Source organism: Temnothorax nylanderi, unplaced genomic scaffold (assembly GCF_030848795.1).
Source record: "Temnothorax nylanderi isolate EJ_2023f unplaced genomic scaffold, tnyl_v1.0 TNYL_tig0219_pilon, whole genome shotgun sequence".
Classification (NCBI taxonomy): domain Eukaryota; kingdom Metazoa; phylum Arthropoda; class Insecta; order Hymenoptera; family Formicidae; genus Temnothorax; species Temnothorax nylanderi.
The window spans coordinates 213922-236797 of record NW_027249281.1 but is presented as its reverse complement, the minus strand read 5'-3'; the positions used below and the strand labels follow the sequence as shown (position 1 = coordinate 236797).

The window sequence follows — 22876 nt, the reverse complement described above, 5'->3', positions numbered from 1 at the left end:
AGTGTTAAAAGCATTAAGAACTTTGTATCTTTCCGTTTTATCTATTCTTCCTGTAGAACTTCGTTCTATATTCTTAAGAATAAATTTACATAGGCAATACTTTACGTTAATTTCCAAGATGCTCGAATGCTACTCGCCCTTACGCGAACGGCTCATTCGCGTTTTCGTAGAATCTTTGGCAACTTTTCGCCCCCATGTAACGCGGTGGGAGCAATAAATGCTCTGCGGTTCGAGATAATCTCGAAACTTACGGGGTATATCGTTTCTCTTTTATTACCTATTCCGCTAGTAAGAATGGAGTCCGAAAGAAATGCCTTTCTCTCAGAGGCGATCCTATCAGAAGCTCGCACACGCGTCACGTAGAGGAAATAAAGTGGACGAGTGGCAGTAATAAAAGCAGTCCTTAAGGGTTCTGGCCAAATAAATACATCTATCGCGTCACAAGCTGACAGCTCATTGAACGGACTCTAACCCTCTTGTTTGAGGGAAACCTCGTAAAATGCGCAAATAGTCGAACAGAGATATCTGATGAGTTTTGTCACGATTACTTCTCAAGAGTTTTCGGCCGTCGACATTTATTGAGTGACTTTATTAATTTATTGTCGTCCTGGATTCGATATAAATGTGTTGATTTTACGCTCTGATGAATTGTCAGCGTTAGAATAGTAGGTCTGAAATAATTTGTACTTTAATCCATCGTATTTGATGTGGAATAAAGGCAGAAGCATGGACGAACGGTTGAATTAACTTCTAATCCCAATTAATGAAATTTTAATCTGACAACTAGCGAATAATAAGAGGTGTCACACGCTAACAACTGTAAGAAAATTGTAAAATTATAAGAATTATTAGAAATCTTTTCAACAAATTCTAGCAGTAATACATTATTTATAATATTTTTGTATACATTTAATACATCGTAAAAATATATTTTATAGCAAAAAATTTTAATTTGAAAATTATAAATGTATGAGAAAATTTATGTATCTCTGGCACAATTTTTTCTCGGCCCTTATTTTTCTGTGTTAATATAAAACAGAGGAATATTCAATATAATTTTTTTTTCGTTCAAACTTGTTCATGCTTGTTATATTTAACATTGATATCAACTTTTGTACTTTTGTTTAGTCTACATTTGATATTTTAGAAAATAATGTTCGAGATTTGAGTATGTCTTTGTCAGTGGTCACAACTAACTACGACTGACGAACAAATTGGGATTGGCCGTTATTGGGAAACTGACGAAGCCATTGCGCGACGGAAACCGAAGGACGGTGGTGATTCGTTCGAGTACGCGAGCGATTCCGGTGCCATGGGTTTTCGATTACGAAGGGCTCGCCGCGTAATCCCGAAAGGCGTGAAACTCTCGCGAAAACATCATTCGAACCGAGCAGTGAGAGGAAGCTTGCTGCCGTAAAACTTTCTCTATAAAAGTTGTTATTACAAAGGAGAGACGGTTTATACGCGCAAACCATCGCATCGCGATGACGATGCCGGAGTATTGCCGTCATAATCACGATTAATATTGAACGCGAGAGAATCCGCGGGATCTCTGGGATTCTCATTGCTTCGTGATTTATGTAATAGCTAGGTAGATAAATATCGGTCCTAGGATAAGGAATACTTATTGGAAACTATTTACTGAATTAGAGGATTAAAACAAAACAATAGAGGCTGAGATTTAAGAAACTATTGCGTATCAATTGAAGATTAAATACAAATTTTTTTAAAGAGGCATTAAGTCTTAAAAGCTAGCCATAAATGTGGCGTAAAGTTATTTATTTGCATGGTTACAAAATGATTCCATATGACGTTTTGCGAGATTCTCGATGTAAAATTCAGAGTTAAATTCAGAGTTTACGGTATCGTTACGTTCGCCGTGCGGCGGCGACGCGACATAAGTAGATATTCATTGAAATATGTTGACACAAAGGAGTACTTACGATTCTCTGGTGGTATTGCGAATTCGAACGACTACTATCGAAAAGCAAGAGAATACCTTCTCGATTTTCCCGGACGACGCGATAAGACCTCGTTCGAGCGGAGATTGCGATCGACGCGATATCATAGCGCGGTGGCGAATCTTTCGGGAATCGTTGACCTTTGTTAAAGGCAGAATCCACCGAAAGTCAACGACCGGAATCAAGCGGGATGAGGGAGTAGAATTTTTATCTGTCGTGGGGAATTGTCTCCGGACGAAACGATTGTACAATTGTAATGGGGAATACGTGCTACTAACTTGTTATCTCGTTGATTAAATTGATGAGGATTTCTAACTTTGTAATCAAGATTAAGGGAAATATATAAAAAGATCTCTTTTTATGCAAATTTATCACTCTATGATTATTACACTTGAAAATATTAAAAAATCGTTGAAATTCATTACAGTTTTAGAAAAATGTGTAAACACTTTATTACTTATTTAATTTTTAAAGCTATTTTCCTCGAAAAAATTTTATATTGTTTTAATACGAGACATCACTTCCGCAAATCACGATTTGCGACACATTCTGCTGTACAGTAATATAGGTAATTGTTTTTTAAAGAGAACACGAGACACATTTATCTAATTATTATATAGTTATAAATTCAGGCATTTCTTCTTGTCAAGATTAACAGTCAATCACTGACTCTCTATCCTAGCTTGCAAACATGAGATATTAATTACTCATTATATGAAACTCATGATACACGTGGTGCAGTTTTTCATGCAATATGTACTCAAAGTCATTTGCATCTTGCCTCTGTGTGAATCTATACTCGTGTGCCTCCGTGTGTAAAGATGCAAAATTAAATCGTGAACAAGACCCATCTAACACAAATTGCACGCATGCAGGATTCCACCTGCGCGAATAACGCGTAGACAAAGATCGCAACTCGCGCTATTCCTGCCGAGATATTTTTAACCAGAAACTTGTGAAGAGCAATCTCTTTCGATGGAAGTCTTTCAATTTTACCCTTTCTTCGTAACTGGACTGAGGGCAACTCTCAGATTACCGTTATCTCAATGGCGCCGCAGAAACTCAACACCCACGCAATATATCTAACTGGCCAGTTCCTCACCTTTAACCTCGTAGCCGTATATAACGGATAAGACCCACCTAGCACAAACACTCGTAGATGAAAAGGACAGAGGAAAATAAGGGAGAAGAAGAGAAAATATATATATAGATATATAGTGAAAGAGAAAGAGGAGTGCAGTGGGCAGAAAAGGATGCAAGGAGGGAAGATCTTCTTTTGTGCTGAATTCGGGAGTTGACCGTGTCCTCGCAGACCCTCTTACTTGACTCGCACGGGAAATAGGTAATTTTTTGGTCTTATTTCGTAGACACACGTGCATAAACTTCGCGATCGGTGGACGACCTTTATTCTCTTTTTGGGGGGATTTACGATCTACCAGATCGCTTAGCTTCGGAGACACGGTTGAAGCGCTTTATAGGCATATGTATATGCTAGTTCGTCCGATCCTTGAATATTCAATAGAATAAAAGCTTTGGAAAATACTTCGAGCACTTCCGTCGGAAGTAACGTGGGAAAATGCGACATCCGGTCGAATTGCGTTTCCGCTCGAGTGAATTTTCACGCATGTTTATTGAACAACGGCGTAACTGAGATTTTCAGAATACGCGAACTGTACTGACAAATATTTTCTTTGTCATTATTTTTCAGTTATTAATGACAAATCTGTAATTTTGTATTACTACATAATTGTATTACTACATAAAGATAAGAAAATTAACACAAATAATAGAAATATATCTTCTGCGTTCGGGCTAAAAATATTTCGTTAGTCTTTAGAAAGAAAGTCTCAGATTCGAGAAGCTGTGAAATCCGATAAATGTCTGAATCGGTCCGCGACTGATTATTCTACCAGGCGTATTACGCGCGTGACAGAAATCGCGTGTAATCGCCTCTACGCCTCCAGATACGTGCTTTTTGCCAAAACCATGGGTTTTAGTTGAAATCGGAGATGAGAGATTGCGTAAGATCGAGGATAATTGCAGCCTTGCGTGATGCTGTGTGCTCGATAAATTGTTGTAAAGTAATGCCAGAATTGAGCTCGGTCCCTCATTTACGCGAACTCACGTATAAGTTGGATATTCGCGAAGTGGAAAGCATGATTGTAAATAAATATCTGGATAAAAGGATTCGTTTATGAACAGGCAGAAACGGAGAATAACACGAAATAATTTATTTAAAATTAATAAAACTTTCAAATTAGCGTCAGCAAGTTGGATAAAAACGTCAAGTATGTTAAAAGTTAATTTAAATGTGATAAAAGTTTTAAATCAAGACGCACACACACACATAAAGTTGCAATGCAATTTCCCGTTGCATTTTAATCTATCATCCTTAATTTATACTTTCTCCTCGGCTTTTTACCTCTTTCGAGAAACTCGTACGGAAATATACGCTCAATACACCGGGGAGAAGTATCGTCCGATGCCAGCTGCGCTCCTGACGCATCGAACTAGCCGACGAGTTCGACTCGCCGAGTAAGCAAACATTTGCATCGTGACATACGCGGATCACCTCCTTGCTACGGGGTTTACCTTCCAGATTCGCGTGTACACGCCAACAGACAGCTTACTGCGGCGAAATCGGATTATAAGCGAATTCGGTGGAACCGATACGAGCCAACTCGCACCGCGCTAGATTTCCGTGCAAATCAATTAAGAACGTGCCGTCAGATTTCATCGACAACGATTGATTCGATTCTACGTAAAATGTGGTAGTCGTACCCATACGGATGACATTAATGTCTTCGGATTACTAGTTTTAAACTTGAGTACAGCGCATCTTGCAAATCTCTAATTTATTACTATCGTGGTGATGTACCGAAATGCACATTAAAAAAAAGTTCTCTTTTCGCTCAGAAATTTCAACATTAGTTTATTTTTTATTTTTCTTTGAGAAAATAATGTGTATATATTATTCGTTGATGTATGCAGAATAATATAATGGCTCATGATACTTATACGTTTATTAAATTCGAAGAAATCGAATATGTGTGTGAAGGTAGAGTCGACTTTGTGATTGACCTGCACTACTAGCACTGCTAGTGTTACATTAAACTGAGAGTGATAGTAGTCGTATAGTATATAAAATGAAAATTTTGGGATTAAAAGATTGAATTTTTTTAGAACAAAGACTATTCTAAAATATATTGTAAAATTAACCGTGCAACCGTACATGTGGGTCGTTTGCGTCCTCGGCATTTTGACTATGTGGTATTTCTCAAAGGTTCAACGATTAAATTAACAATTGCAAAATTAATTTTATAATATTATTGAATGTAGATGTTTTTTCCTTACCGATGAATTAATAATAAACGTAACGAAAATTATTCGCTATCTGTTTGGTGTAAAACGACACATTGAGCGTGCGTTAATTCTTTGTAACTTCAGAAGAACAAATTAATCAAATCAGATTTATTTATCATCACAGTTAACACAAGTGCACCGTATACTTTCCGATCAAACATTATCTTTTTCCGGCGCGATTGATACGCGCGATCTCGACGACGAGCTCGCCTGCGGGCTATTAACGCGAGCCCGGCCAGCGGAAACTGCAAGGAAGTTCTTGTTGGCGATGGCCGCGGAGAGGGGAAAAAAAGACGAAGCTGAGAAACACGACGCGCGGGAATGGAAACGCGATTGCGGACCGAGAGCGGGTGTGAAACGCGAGTAATTGTACCTCCGACTGCGACATTTTACTCGATCCCGACGCTCACGTGGGCGTGTCGTGTGTGCGGCGAGAGCATGTACGCGATCTCGAGAAGAAAGAGAGAGAGAGAGAGATGTGTGCTGGCCAACTGTCGGCGACAAGCGGCCGGTGCGCTGCGTATTATCGATCAATTTCGGGCTGACAGCCGACCGGAAGTCGTATTCCTCCGTCGTGAAAGTTGTACCTGACGACGCGGAATCTGGTGTTAGCGTGGATGTCAACGGCCGGGAGTCACGACGCTATTGTTGCGGCCCCGGGAAAAAGGAATTTTCCGCCGCGCACAGCTCCGGACGAGCTCCGCTCAAATGTTGACTGGTGTAATCACGTTTTCTGCGGTGATCGTGTTCCGTGTCATTAATCCCCGCTGCGTCGGCAAAATAATTTAAAGCCCGATCGCAAGAAGAACGGCGAGACGCCACGCGCCGTGCGGATGCTGACGAGACTCATTAACAATAGGTAGCTCGGCCGCGGAGAGATTCGATTCCTCTGTCAATACGATTATATCGTGATTTTATCAACAAATGTACGTTCGTTGATGATCTCATGAGTCGTTCGTTTCACTGCACTTCGCTACATTTTCGCTAGCCATCAAGAATGTTAAGTCAACGCGGTAGAAAGTAAAAGATAATCTGAATCTTGATAAACTCAACCCCTGTCCCTTCTTTAGATCACGTTAATGCACGCGAGAGTCATGCGTCTCTTGAGCGTAAACGTGTTTTCCTGATTAAAAGGGGATTGCAGTCGTAAATCGGAAAAATCACGAGCTAGGAAATTACTGGTTATCGGGTGTAGTTAAAGATCGGCGTTTTATGGTAAATGGAAAGTCAGGGACGTTCCAGCGACGCGCGCGAATCGCAACGGTGTACACAATATAACCTGGTAATAAGTCGTAAAGTTCGAGGCGACGGTAGTGGAAGATTCGAGTTCGCCGATGCAAAATACTTCAGGAATTGCAGGAGCTGCGAGAATTGTCGCGATAATAACTTTCTGCTTCGGCCGTGTTACACAATTACTCCGCGCGTAGTGGCGAACTAAATACAAAAGCATTTAATTTCTACTCGATCTATATATTTCGCACTCGCACCCAACTAGACGGTCGTCGTTAAAACTCTCTTTCAGCCCGGCCTTGATAGTTTCTATGCAATCAGAGATGTTTATTATTGCATTTTATGCGTGCGCGGAATTTCATGTCAGAATAGGACTTTCGACGAGATTTACGTGCACGCTTCACGAAATCCACGACGCGGTTGAATTATTTTTTGCAGTCCCGTCTCTTAAGTCCGTGCAGCTTCTCCCTGCATTATGTCTCATTCTTATGCAACCAAAAATTCAATTGGCGCACGTTTCATTAGAAAAAAATTGTTATTTTGAAAATCTCGTCGCCTTTTACCACAAGGGAATACACGCCCGTATAGTAGACGCAGATTCTAGACGCTTCATTTGGCAAATTCTTTCACGGAAGCCGATGATAGATCACTGTAATTTTCTACATAAAGTCTCCCAGGGCAGTCCCTGTTCCTATCTCCGTCAGGCGTGTTTTCTATCTAAATAATTTTTAGCTACCGGAGCGCACCAAGATTTCTCTCTGTGCTAACACACAGACGGATTCCGCCACTAATCAGAGACATATTTTTGCAGGATAGTTTTACAAATGAGAATCTACTCACGGAGACCCGTCAGAGAACTGCGCGTTACAAACGTATCAAATTTGCATGAAATCTGGGAACACAAGGTAGATCCTCCGCGGCTTTCTTCGCTCCGCTCGTCTCACCTACTACTAAGGATTCTGCTCCTCGAATACACGGTCATTATGGTATCTACATACGCATGATGGCACATGCATATGCGCATAATAACAGAGCGCATCTGCTTACGCACGTATACGTATAAACATATGTACAATACAAAAATTCTGTTTTTTTTCTTCTCGCATAGTATAAGTATTCCGCTTCAAAGAACGCGTACACACGTATAGAATCGTATCGTTGTACAAATAGTGCTTTAACGCAATTCTATGGCCATATGAGTGCCTACAAAAATATACTAGAAATAAGTTCTCTCTATTTTTCTCTTTAATCTAATTTGCCTATGTGAGCAATCGATGGAATCGATATTCGACAAATTGATTGTAAATATCCGAGTTATTGAACTGCGAAAATTCATCACTCGCATTCGTTATCCCAATATCAATTACAAAATGTAATAGAACGCGCTGTGTGCGGAAAGATTTATTGTGTTTAGCATAGAATGCTTCTGAATTTCACACCGGATTATTTCCAGAATTGCAATTACTCACGCTAATCCAACAATATTTTCTATGTGTTTGCTAATAAATATAGTTCTATTTAAATTGGCAACTTTCCGAAGGAAAAAACCCCGTACTCGGAATAAATTAACACCAACACGCCAGCGAACAAGTAATTTCCTATCGCGATAAGTCACGCGATGTATCGCGCGTATAAAACGAATTAGGAAGCTGCGATGCTGGGCGAAATTGGTCGATACGCGGATACAATAAAATCATGAATATTACGGGCAACGTAATATTACAAAAAACTACGAGAAAAATATATTTGTTCCACGTTGCCCTTTCTCTATTATGTTTCGTAAGAAGTCAAGCGTAGCTTATACACGAATGAAATATTTTTCACGGAGGGCGAGATGTGGCAAGGAAACATTTTTAGGAGTGATGGAAACGTGCGGGCTCGCTTGACATTTCCTAAAACACAAATGAATTGTGAAAAAGTGCACGCGAGAGGGAGAGAGAAAGCAGGACATATACAGATGTAATATTGTATATACAGGTGTACATATACTATATATATATATTCTACATACTATATACCATATACAATGTATGTAGCTATATATTTACATATAGACGTGCGAGCCATCCATTTCGAGAGGAAGATTAATGGCGCTTTCGGTGGAAAATGCAATTTACCGAGCAATCGACACGCTACGATGATTCGCTCGGAACGCAAAAACAGTCGGCGAGGTTTCTCGCTCGAGAAGAGTTAAAGGGGAAAAAAGATCCGGTCAATCTGCATCGGCGGTAAGATGGAAGAACGATCGCTCCGAACGCGCTCCGTGAATACGAGACAGTCGATCGGTCGATAGACCGAATTACCGCTGCATCAGAGGCGGTCATTGGAATCGCGTGGCACCGTAAAAGAGGAAAAAAAAGGGGGAGAGGAGGAGAAATAAAAGAGCTACAGCAGGCGGGTCGCGCGCGTATGTGACAGCTATACGGTACGGACATTACACTATTACGTGGAATCGCGCGTAACTCCGCGCAATTCCCGCCGGTACATCGCGGCGGCTCGTTTCACGCTCTCGAAACAACCCTGAATTAACCGTGTTCGCTGTTGCGCGAGCGGATAATAACGTTGCCGTTGCCACTATTGCGCGCACATCCGCGATACGAATGAATGAACTTATCTGTATGTTGATTCGACGCGGATATGCGCGCTGAGTTTGTTATTGAATAAGCAGCCGCCGCGGTATGGCGAGCGAGAGATCATGTGGGTATTACGATGGGTACTATGCCCGCTGTGCTCATTTCCAATGCTGTTGTCTGTAGATTCTCGCATCTGCCTAAGAATGCGCGTCCAGTGAAGTCCATGGTGAACATTGTAACGATTGGACGTCGTCGCAACATATAACTCAGTGTTAAAGTTAATAGCTATTACATCGTGCCTTATATTATTATACGGATACTATGCCATTATAAAATTATTGTAAAATGATAAATATTTAGCAGTGGTAGAGAATTTAAAAAATTGTAATTATTATTTTTGTCATTGTTCCTTTATTTATTCAATAAAATTTTTCATTAACGAATGTTAATAATGCTATGATACAATAATATATAAACGTGAAGCATACACACATATATGTATATATATAGGGTCAGAAAATTCCCACCTAATTGCAATCGTACACAGATTTAATAGCACAGGGTAGGATAAAAATCAAAATCGAGAATTAATTTTTGCTAATGAAATGTTACGAACGCATAGACATGTATATCTGCTTTTAACAGTAAATACAGATATTGATTATTAATAACGTTTAATAGCACAGTGATATATTTTGATTATCGTCGTTGTGCTTTTTGCTTTATAAGAATGTGTAATTAACGAGGTTGTTTTCAGCGAGATAACAAATTCGAAGACACTGATATTCGAGCAGCAATCGGAACAATGGCCGGGCGGAAACGGGGCGGAATAATACCGGCCATTTTCGCTGCATTAATTTTTCAACACCCACCTATAGAGCTATGTTAGGCTAAGCATGAATTATGAACACATTACGGCCGGGATACAAATTGATTTATGGTCGCGGCGTCTCGCCGTGCATATCTAATATCCCCTGGCGATATTCTTCAGCCAAGGCGCGGGTCACGGAATACGATTAATCTGCATAGCGGATCTCGTCAGATTCCTTAATAGCGCTTTTATTATGTTCCTGTCTTCGTCTCTCACCGACGGACGGACCGTTAAAAGCTTTAGGAACAATTGCTGATACGACAAGTTTTTAATTCCGGGATTTATGTAGTATCTATTGCACGTCCAATATTCCCAAACAGTCTGTATATTCTATCTCTATAAACGTGGATTTTGAATATCAGATAGTATTTGATAGGATATATAATTCTCTAATTTTTCAGCAACACAAACAATTCAGTTTATCAAAACTCCTAAAATTATATTTATCACTTTTCCCAAACAAACTATATTTTATCAACAAGGTAAACATGGATTTTGAACACCGGACAGTTTGATGGAATATATAACGCTCTACTTTTCCAGCAAAAAATTCAATTTACCAAAATTCCTGAAATTATAATTGTTACTTTTTTTTAGAAAAAATATGTAAAATAAATAAAGTCACACTAACTTGTTTTAAATTATTAAACTATTTAACGATCCCACGGTAGGGAAAATCCACTCCAGTGGACCATAATCTGAAGCGAGAATCTCTCGATTAGTATGGCAAAGAGATCCGGAATGAATTTTGTTTAACTTTCCTCAATTCCGCTCGTTAATGGTGAAACGCATTCTGGATGCATTCGGCATGTTAATTACAGGACTATTAAATTGCCACCGCGATCGTTACGGAGTGAAATAGCTGCCAGTACAGTTTTATAGTAAGTATAGCACTATTAATGGTCGTCGTGCGAGTATCCAATATAAAGCTATAAATCAGATTACACATTGCGGACGGGGGAGGGAGAGGAGATGGGATTATCATCCTATTAACTATCCGATTCACGCTGTAAAATATGTTTATTCGCTCCGGCTTGTAATTAGATTCATTAACTCCCTTGCACTCGCCAGGAAGATAATTATGCCGCTTGATTAAAACGGTTGACGTTGTTCGATTTAAATTCGAACGAATATTTCCTCTCTCCATTAATTAAATTCCCTGCGAACGACGTTCCATAGCGCGACACTGGACGCGATACTAAACAGCAGCCGTTTCGTTCCCTATCGCGAAAATTGAAGGCGAGTCTCGTGATATCCTCCTTAGACGCTACAAATGTTCCGTCATTCGTCTTCTGTCACAATGAGGGAGGCGAGTCTACGTGAATCGGCAATCGTTAAATTTACATCGCGTATGATGCAACTTAAATCTAAAAATGAGCATAAATATGTCGTCTACAAAAAAAGGTAGAATTAATTGCTCCTAAGTCAGATTAATACGTTTGTTGAAATAACACATAGAAATAGCAGCGTAAAGACCGAAATTCATTATATTTTAATTAGAAATGTAATAAACTTGCGCGAATCCTGAAATAAAAACGAAGCTTCAAAGTAAACTGTACTGTAAAATTAGTTACCAGCAAGTCTCTGCTATTGTTTTATTTCCAACTTGTATTGTTTTATTTCCAAAAAATATAAAAATTTTGCAAATAATTAAAATATTCTTTGAAGTAATAAAAAATTGAATGGGGCTTGGTTTCACTTATAAGGACCCCATCTTATAGCTTTATGCACTGTGTATTCGTTGGATCATTTGAAATATATATATTCCGGCAGAATTTTATCAAGCGCATCACACTCTATTGCGCGAAGTTGAAAGAGTAATTGAGAGAGGAAAGAGTTGAAAATTTGAATAAAGTAAACGTTTACCGCCTGCATCCGCAACAATCACGGCGCTGGTCTGTGAAATAAAATTTAATTCCGGTGCGGAACGCGTCTCGAATGTGAGATCGTTCGCAATCCCCGCGTTCTAGAGGCGGAATTAATCAAATATTCATCAGCGTGAGAGCTACAAGAAGAAAGTTTTCGATGAAGGATAATCAAAGGGAAGGTCAAATCTTTCATATTGGTTTCGTTAACCTCGCGGCAAAAAATTTTCAAGTTGGAGTTCGGAAATTAGAAAACGATTAGAGGAAACGAGATTAAAGATTAGATAATATCGTTTTAATAAAACTTAAAACTTAAATCCAATATAAATTATATATCAATGGTAATAGTAATGGTTATACCTACAAGTTATTCAGGTGTTAATATAAACAAGACGAAGTGTTTCAAACAGAATAGTTTGGTGTCTTCCTTAGCAAACAAAGAAATAAATTATGCACCCACAAATTTGCATTCTTCCTAATAAAAGAGACACGTGTATTCTCGAGCTGACAAGTGTCGTTATCGCGGTATTGTAAGCTCCGAAATAACATTCATCTTTTCGGAGACGCGACGCTTCCATAAATAATTATTCGCGATCTCTATATTCAAAAGATGGAATTAATCAAGTATCGATTGAGCGAGTGAGAAAGCGACGGAATGGAAATTTTTCCGGCGTGACTGCGTGAAAACGAAAGAGAGAGAAAGAGATGCGGGGACGGCCCAGTCGCGGGAGGATGGGTTAGGGGAGAGATACACGTGACAAGAATGACAAAAAAGGTAATCCCGCCTGACGGGGGCCCAGTCGCAAGGGAGAACGGAGACGCGACCGAGAGTCATTGACTTCCAAGACCCCGTTTCCTTGCATCATTCCCCCGAGGCGTCCGATGATTACATCCACCCTTCTTCTCCGCAGGCTCTCCGGACACAAGCGAAGGGAAGGGCCCCGCTATATTCCCATGTGTCATCGACAATACCAAATAATTTGTTTCCGTGATATTTCATAAGTCGATTAACGCCATCGAAACTCCGGAGTTCATACATCAGAAGGAAAGAACTGATAAAATTAGAAATCATATCGCGGCATGATTGCACGACTACTATAATTGAGAAAAAGAAATATTAACTTTCTCTTATTAATTTTATTTTGTCCTTCATTATTATGTCTTGTTTAACAATAAAAATAAAAAGTTTAAAAAAGTCTCTCTTCTCTAAAGTTCTTGTTAAATAAAGTAACAAAGTATTGTGTGTTGCATTTGTAAGCATGAAAATGCAAAAGGCATTTGCAACAAGATTCTTATTCCTGAAAGTAAGTGGAATAAAGTTTATTTGCATGTTACAAAGAAAGTAAAGGAAAGTGTGAAAGACATGTTCTTAGTTTAACTTACATTATTTTGTATTTTTTATTCTAGGAACACGAGTTCTAGGAATATTTTCTGCAATAATTATACAATGTCATATTCATCTTATTAAAACGCGAAGTAATAATTTCGAGACCGAAGGACTGCTTCCTGATTGTAGAATACAACTAATTAAAAAACTATTTTACCATTATTAAAAATACATATGTATTCAATAAAGCAGCTTGTGATGTAGAGAACGGTCCAAATTTTCTATCTTCTCTTTTAAATAATATCAACTTACGCGGAAATAATGTTCTTTACTTTCAAAATAGATCTCGTATCACTCGTATGATCTGAAAGCAGTTATCCATATGAAGAGTGTAACTAAAATATCGTTCGTATCATCAAGAGGAAATTTTTCACGTTATCCTTTATAAATATGTATGTATGTATATATATATATATATATATATATATATGTATGTATAGCAGCATCAAAGTGCATTCGCGATAAAGTAGTGGCGTAAAAATAGCGCAGCTACGTCGTTCATCATCTGATCACCGAACAGACGTGTATATATGTGATGCCACAGCAAAAAGTTTCATCGACAAGTATTAAATCTTATCTTTATATTGGTGATCTTAGCCGATTGCCTTTTCCACGAATTATTCAATCAAAGTTACATTAACCCTAACTCGACCAAATTAGAACAGTGAAAGAATCGAAAAATAATTTTGCAAAGCTTTTTAACCTTCCAATTTTTTTCATATTGATATGAGTCATGTTCCCTCGATTTTATATATATTTTTTCATTTTTGAGAACAAGAAAATGCATTTGAGTGCAAATAAAAAATCAAATTTAGACAAGAAAAAATAGAGATATATTATGCGATACATTACCTTAAGTTTAAAACTAAGAGGAGTAACATAAAAAAGTATAAAAATCCAAATATTTAACATAAATGTGATTGGAAAAATGTGGGCTATATTGAATGCATTGGGTTGAGTATATAATAGCATTATTTTAAAATATTGATCAACTTTAAACAGAAGTGATTGACTGCTATATAAATCTTATGCTACAATTAATTGAATTGTGATGTGTCGAAAAGACAGATTACAGTATTTACCGTTTAAATTTGCATGCTCCTATTCAGATTTGGAGGCAAACTTTATCTTAAAATAATTAATATATATAATTTTATATTATTTACTTATTTACAAAGTAATTCTAGTAATTATTTCCGGATGCACTATTTATAAAGAAAACTATGATGATGATAAACTTTAATACCTATGATTGTTTCTAACAAAATATGTATTTCGTATTCATATAATCATTCTTTATGATGGTATAAATAAATGGCAACTGTATAATTCGCGATTTATAGTAATCATTTTAGATTCAAGATTATAATAAAGAAATTGTAAAATTTGTATAATATAGAAATACATTTATAGAAATAAAATGTACAGATTAACTCTGCTAATCCAACATTCAAAATCATGTAATATACATTCCAACAGAAAATTAACCGAATAGAAATAATCCTTTTATTTAAAACTTGACATCTCTTACGCTTAATTAAATATCGGTTATAATTATTTCAAGTAAAAAGAAATGTGTGAAGTTCAAATAACGTTTCGTTGAAATAACGTATTTTCTTTTTTTAGAATGGCGCTATACAAGTGGAGAGGCAAGTTTCAATATAAACGCAAAAGAATTTCCCCGGGTGTTCGAAGGCTCATTCGAGCTCGGCTTCGTTAGAAGGCAATTTTTATCGACAACGCAGGATTTTTACAGCTGCGGTCAGGCTTTCACGTTTCGGGGTTACGATTGTATGTCGTTCGATTCGTTTGAATGCTGCACAGCTCCCTCGGGGAACCCGTGTACACCATCGTTTTTGGGGTTACGTTTTGTTACGTGCATCCCGACCCTTCTCTATCCGCGTTGAGCCCGGTATGCAGCGTACAGAGCTGCGTCTCTCGGGTCGTTATTTCCCATCGTCCGAATCTCGTTCGAATAACGACGTAGCAATGTGAATCATAGCAATGTGAATTTAAATCTAATCGGCCATGCGTTCTCTATACCGTGCTCGGGTACACTGACAATGGATATAAACGTAGGTAATGTCGTTACTTTTTGCGAAATAATTGTCGTTTTGGTGATTAGCGACGATGTCACTACTGTAATTTTATACTACTGTAACTTTATATTACATTGATTAAACCGAAATTTCATATAAAAACCTCGTGTGTGAGAAAGATGATATATCCTATATTAATATAACTGGCATATGTTCTGAATACTTTTTTCCAGAAACTATTTGTATTACAGAGATATATAATTCCATTGTATAATTTTACCATTGTATAAAATCCGAACATTATTCTCCACATTTTAGATTTTGTTGAAATTATGTTGAGTTATTTTCACAGGAGGTCGTGTTCTTTTTTTCAAACATTTTTCTTCCTCAGTGAAATTATACTAGCGATGAGTAATCTGTACATATTAATGTTACGTGCTCATATATAAGTATATAATATACTTTATTATACGAGATCAGTTTTTGTTTCGCCGAGTTATCGTTAATGAACCGTGAAGTTTAGTGCGTTCGTTAGTACGAGGTATGAAGCTGTTCTTTCGTCTATCTACTATCCACATCGTTGGATAATGAAACGAGTTAATTTCTGCGCGAGATCTGCGCGTTTGAAGCTGGATGGATCTTACGGAGAGGTATCTATCTGTAAACGTAGGTTTGACGTTGGTTTTTAAAAGATTCAGTTACACGCCGTGAGATGTTAGCGGCCGTGATAAGACATGCCTTTTGAACCCGAGGCGATTCATTTTTCCTTCTCTCCGCTTTGATCGCATAATCAAGTCTTTGTTTCTTACGCGCGGCTTCCGCAAATGACTAGATCCGACCGTTCCTTTTATCAAGCATGCAAATACGAAGTTGCTCGCTACAGCTGGTACGAGGCACATTCGCCGTTCCAATCGTTGTGTACGGGTGAAATTAACTCTCCGGCGGTTAACCATGGAAAGCTCTTGGGTAACTCGGACCCACAGAGAAGGAGGCAGTTATCTGCGCCACGGTGGAAAGTTGTATCGATCTATTCGAAGTATACACGATTCCAGCAAGTGTTTTATAGATCAATAGAAATTTCCCGACGCGACAACGGTGTACTAACGCAAATTTGTTAAGTACTTTCTCGTTAATTCTAGTTAAAGCATCATAAACGCCGAAAGGGACGACTGATTAGTTATTTATTGTAATTTTCGTTGCATTTTTGCAACGATTTAATTAGATTTTCCTACAAAAATCCATCATTTAAACGACAAGATTGTAAGTTCAAGAAATCGAGCAAAGAACGTAACAAGATAAGAAAAGAAAATTCGAAACATGAAAAAGGAGAGAGAACTTAAATAAGTTTAGGAAAATTAGTTGCTCAATTATCGAAGTACCGAGCTCAGTTACCTAAGCTTTATTTTACATGAAAATTGTTTGTATTTCCTCCCTCCCTCCCCCTCTCTCTCTCTCTCTTTCTCCCTCACTGGGAACTTGTTCGAGTTATAAAATATTTATCCGGTTATACATTATTCAAACAGTGCCATTTAGTTTGTTAAAGAAGCTTGAATTTTCTACAACGAATAGCTGCACGTGGTATTCGCTAGACGAACTTGGACGGTGATTTAACGAGAACATACGAAAGTTCTACGTAAGTTCTACCATTAATCCAAACACATCTAATTACAGATCAATTAAAGAAAAAAAATCCTTATCTCAGGTCGTGAAGACGCGAAGATTTAATGAACGTTTAACGAAGTAGCGAACGGTAGAGAGGTAGGCTGAGCAACAGACTCCTCAAGTTTAGTTTTCGTTTCCCAGCATCGAGACAGAATTAATCGCCATCTGTTATTGATTCGTTGATGAAGCCGTAGTACACGAGGAGGGTTTTTAGCTTACCGATTCGCTCTACAAGTATACGGCAAGAAGTAAAAATATTTTTGCTTCGTTTTTTGCTTTCTAATTAAACGTGTATTATTTTGTCCCCAGACAAACTTCATAAAATCCATTGATCAAAGTTCTCAGCAAAAGCCAAAGCGTATTCCGTGACAATAATCAAAGGCCGCTTTATTTTCTCGCTAAGGACAAAGTAGAGTACTCACATAGTTGCTAATTGCACAAAAAGTATAATCGCAAAGAGAAAAATAGATATATTAAAAAGAAGCTGCGCTGGGGATTAATTTTCCAATATTACATTTCTGTTCGTCAAAACTAGATCAATTTTAATGGAAGAAATACTTTATTATTTTTTAAATTTTAATTCAAGGAATACAAATAAAATTTCAATACAAATAAAAGCAATTGGAAATCGAAAAACAATTTACTTAATAAAAACAGAACGTTAAGAGGAGGATTTATTAATCTACAAAATATGTTTCCATCATTTTTTTTTCGATTTACCTATTTTTTCGCAGAGAAATTATGTGCATATGTAGGGATGTGCGGTGAATGTGTATCGCGGTTTCAAACGTTTAAGTACGGTCGAGATTATTGCAAACATGCCGCGCATACTATGGTACCGAATATCATACAAACCGCACGTACGGCGCTTCCATAATATATTCAACTGATGGTTGCTTTGAAGTTGCACGATACGCGTTTTCATCTCCACACTTCTCTCGTATCGCTACATGCTTGGTCAATTCGGAAACAACGTGTACAAAAGGAACAAAAGATCTCTGCACGATTATTGCGTGTATCAGTTTGAGAACAGAAGTTTAAACATATATCCTGGCGAATGTTTCAAACAATACTGATTTTTTACTACGAAATATTTAAATTGTTTCGTTATATTACCGAGGATAAAATGGAAAATATACAAATAAAAGTATACATCCATATAATACATAAAATAATGGTGTAATTTTAATAGAAATTTCAATCGAATCGGCAGTATCTTGCTATCATAATTGGCGAATCGATTGCACTTCCCGTATATACTTCCAATAACTTCTAATCTTCCATTCCGCGTGAGAGACGTCAGAAAATTTCGGGAAGCAGCATTTCTCAAAAGATACGACGAACGAAGTCGAGTGAATTACTGGAGGAATTGGAAAAGCGCGAAGCCGGGAAATAGGATCGACAACCTAGAGAAATACATATTAGGATCGCAGCGAAATATTTTGATATCGAACGAGCGAGAGCTTATATCTCGCGCGTTGTACGACCCCCGAGGGAGGTGTTACGCGCCGAGTGATAAAGTGAGGTGGAAAAATTATTGCTTACGACGATCGACGACGGCGAAATAATTTCGGTGTGCCTTCTGTGTCTTTTCATTTCCATGGAAACGACGTAGGAAGCATTCGCCGGGATAGCGAACGTTCGACCGACGCGGACGGGCTGTGAGCGCCTTACACGCACGAGTTCCCCGAGCCGCAATCAATAAGAAGTCGGGATTGCTCCAGCGATTGCTTCGGGCTGAATGGTGGTAGAAGGAAGGAAGGAAAGAAGCGGATAGAGAGAACGCGCGCCGGCCATGAGGGATATACGCGGGCGGGGTAAAAGAGAAAGAAAACGTTCTGCATCTATCATCGTCGCGTAAATAGGGCGAGGGAAAATAACCGGGCATACACGATATTTCCCATGGTCTCGTATCCGCGGCTGAAACCGAGAGACGAAACTGTCCCAACGTCTCTCGCAATTGCGAACGTATAACGTCGTCGTATTTCAATGGACGAGTGTCTTTTTGTCGTCTATGGATTCATCCGGGTACCTGTGATTCTTTATCGGGTGAATGATACGTTCGCGAAATACGACCGAAAATCTCGAGCGAGAACAATTTCAACGATGGTGGAATTTAAAAGAAATTGTTGGTGAATTCCCTAAAATATAGAATAAGCGAGGATTTTCTATAAAAATTTCGTCCAATCGATTTATTGATTTCTTTCTCTATCATCGAACTGACTATAACTATTTTCATTGACACGCTCTCTTCCGTTTTAAAGAATGAATTCATGCCAAATTGAAAATTTTTTAGAGATCTCGTAACTCTTCCACATTTTTCTGTCGAAATTTCTCCAAGTACGTGTATCTAATATATTTTGTTATCCTATATAAGTAACATATACGCCTTAATACTGTATGTAATCAGGATTCAAATCCAGATTGGGATTATTCGAGTATTATTGACATTAACCGTGCGTTTTAGTCTCAATTTTCGCGTGGAGAATTAACAAGAGGCTAATTTGCGCTCGCGATTCAAGTTTTCAGACGAAAATCCGGGTCAAAATTATGAGCCATTCGGGAGCCGTGCAAACTCGTTAAGAGCTAAACGAAACGAGATATCGCGGCGTGCTGCTACGTGCCTTGCACACCCTTCGGACAGATCAACGCGCACCCTTATAAGCCCTGGACGAGGGCGGGCGGACGTGTCGGCGAGGATGTCCGGGAACCGTTTTACGAGGACAAGACCCCAGAGGAGGAATGGAAAAGTTAAACGTTCGCAAACTTTCTTCCGCGCTGCCTCTTTCCCTCTACCGTCGTTTCCCTCGCGTCGTTTTCATCCGCGCTCCTCGCCGAATGACCGTTCCGTCCTTCGACGTTGCTGTGACAATGACAGTTTTGGGCAGGGTGCTCTTTCACCGTTGCCCCAGCCAGAGGAATCGAAGACAAACAGGAGGGATACCGTGGCAGTAAAACCGCGGGACGACCAGGGTGTTTCACGATTTCCAATACATAGCCTTGTGATTCTTGGTTCGACGCTATATCGATCTCTTATCGAAGGAAGGAACGGGAATCGCCTCGATAGAGTATGCCGGGCCACTAGTCTGCTTTACGACGCAACAATTCCCATTTCGCGTCATAAAGTTGTTTTCTTTCATAGTGTCGCGAATGCGAATGCGAATTCCAAAGTAGCGACTATGTAACGTGGTTCAGAAGTGGTTATCGGTAAGAGTCGTTATTAATGTTTACGCGTATTCTATCGATCGTCTAGCTAGATATTACGTTTAAATGTATTCCAGTAATACTGTGCTAAGTCGTAAAAGTCAAATTCTATTACTGAAATACACAAAATACAGGCAGTTATACAAATTAATTCTTATTTGTACAGCTCCAATATTTTAGCAAACCTATCCGAAGTTTTGTCACGTGCATGATTATCACAAATTTTTAAATCAAAGTCTCTTTATATGTAATTGTCACTTTGATAATACCGATTAATATCGTGTAAGCAAAACATTTATAAGTAATTCTATTATCATCCAGGCGTTCAAGCGCAGCATTTCAAGACGTTTAACTTGGCCCGGTTTATCCGCAGCTGATATTCTGCTCGCCTTATACGACGTCACGTTCCGTTGACCACTATCCCCGAAGAGTATGCTACGTGCGCATCTAAGCGACCGGTATCTGTGTTGCGCCGAGTATGTATCCTCAACTTTTATCAGCATTCGCGCTTCCGTTTAGTCTCTCGAGGTTCTCGACGGGTAAAAACGCGCAGATTCGAAATCGGATTCGGACTTCAACTTCAATTCGAATGGAAACTAAAGCTCACGTACTCTTAGTAAATACAGAGACTTTTCTCTCGAAATGATAAGACTATATGCGAGTTTCAAACTGGAAGTGTACAATTATTGAAAAAAATATCTTGACCAAAGATATTAGACATTTAAATTTTATTGTGATAAATTATATTAATCTACGCGCAATGTTTCCAAAGAAATTGTAAAATATTAAAATATTTTATTGCTAATTACATTTCGATATTTATTATAACTTAATATAATTGCTTTTCTTCTTTTTATTTATGTAAATGCTCTCATAGTTTATAATCTATAGTTGTTACTAACAGTAATAACCAGTTGAGTATTCGAATTAAAAACAGATGCAAATAAATGTTTTTTATGAAAATCAAAATATCTTTACTCTCTATAATTTTTATTTAAGAAATTTGAATAAAAAATTAGCAAAAAATAAGCATAAAATAAATAATTTTAAAGACATCCAACATTATATATAACATTAATAAATTCTAAATAATACATATTATATTATATAAAGAGAAATGATATAAGTATTAACGATTCACATATTATAATATTTTCAATATGTTTGTATTGTATAATGCACATATTTGTATTGTATTTCAGTCATTTATGGTGTATCAAACTAATACTTAGAGATAAAATTCGCGGAGAACACAAGAAAGTAATAATATACGTATATTTTTATGACCTTATGGCGCGGTCCGATGTACAGCAAATGATACTGAGAGCTATTACGAAGCTTTAATAACGAATGAAAATGCTTCACATTCTCATCGTTTAATTAATTCCTTCCGGCCGCAATGTGTGACGGTGAAAAAGTATTTAATTACTCTACACATGGTGTGTAAGTTTTATGCAATCGTTAGCCGTATGGCTTCACGTGGCTTCACGTGGTAACATTAAAACATTACGATGGTTATTATTCGGCCATATCCATTAAAAAATATTATCATAATTACAATGTAATGCTAGCCGCAACGGCTTTTATCTGAGAGGACAAATTAATGTAACGAACCAAAAATTTCTGCCTCCCGCTTTTACATTCCATAGGATTTTTGTCACTAAAATGTGATGTGTCTTTTTTCGAATCAAACAAAGATAAATTTGCATTATTACCTCACACCTTAGCATTATTTTTTCTAATAATATTGATTTAGAACAATATAAATTTTAACGAGTGTGAAAATACTTTTGTTAAATGAAAGCGATATATTATCGATGTGTAGGTTATTTCTTTATGCGATTCTTAAAGCTTAAAATTTATTATAAAAATATTTCTGCGCTTTACTTGTTTGATATAACAAAATACTATTAGCAAAACTTCCAATTAAAGCTAAGGGGGTTGAACGACAGATTGTAATTCCGATAAATCTAAAGGGTATTTGCTTTGGATTTTGCTTTGCTGCATTTTAGTTGCTTGTGAGAAAACTTTATCCTTGGACATGTTTAAATTTGGAGCATTTAACTATTTAATCTATTCGATGCGATGTAGTTATGATATACGTAATTATAATGTAATTCATTAAGAGTTTTAGATATTTCTGTCAAATGTATGCCCTTTAATTCTTCACTCGACTCGCGCGTTTCATAATGGAGTATCTTATTTGACCCGCTGAACCGCGTACGTACCGTAACAAACTTCGTGTACACAAGTGTACATGAAATGTAAATGCACAAATTATACCATTAGAGTATTGCTCCAGTTTATTTGTTTTGCCGAAATGTAACTACATTAAACGGATTAAAGGAATGCATTAACTCCACGCGACGTTTTGCTATACTCCTCAGCAGGTCGTCAAAAGTTTAAGCCGATAATTAATGTGTTACCGCCGTAACACGGTTACACCGTAACACAGTTAATTCAATGTCGACTGTTATAATTAAATTTAGAACCAGATAGCGGGCAAGGTAGTTAGCCGCAACCTACAATGCAGCCGGGTACAATGCGACACGCCGCACAATGTTATGTTCGTCAGATACCAATCGCGGCAACAATGCATCTCGCGCATTATCAACGTCATGTGAATCGCAATTCAATTTGTAACTCGCAGACGCGCACTGTGAACGTCTAATCGGTTTTCAGATAATCTCTATCGCATTTGGTTTGCGCACTCGCGGACAG

At 37.9% G+C, this 22876-nt stretch overlaps 1 protein-coding gene across 3 annotated transcripts in view; it reads right to left on the bottom strand.

Annotated features, from left to right (window-relative positions):
- Tei (irregular chiasm C-roughest protein teiresias) overlaps positions 1-22876 on the bottom strand; it is a 140270-nt gene that overhangs the window by 39031 nt on the left and 78363 nt on the right. The window lies entirely within an intron of this gene.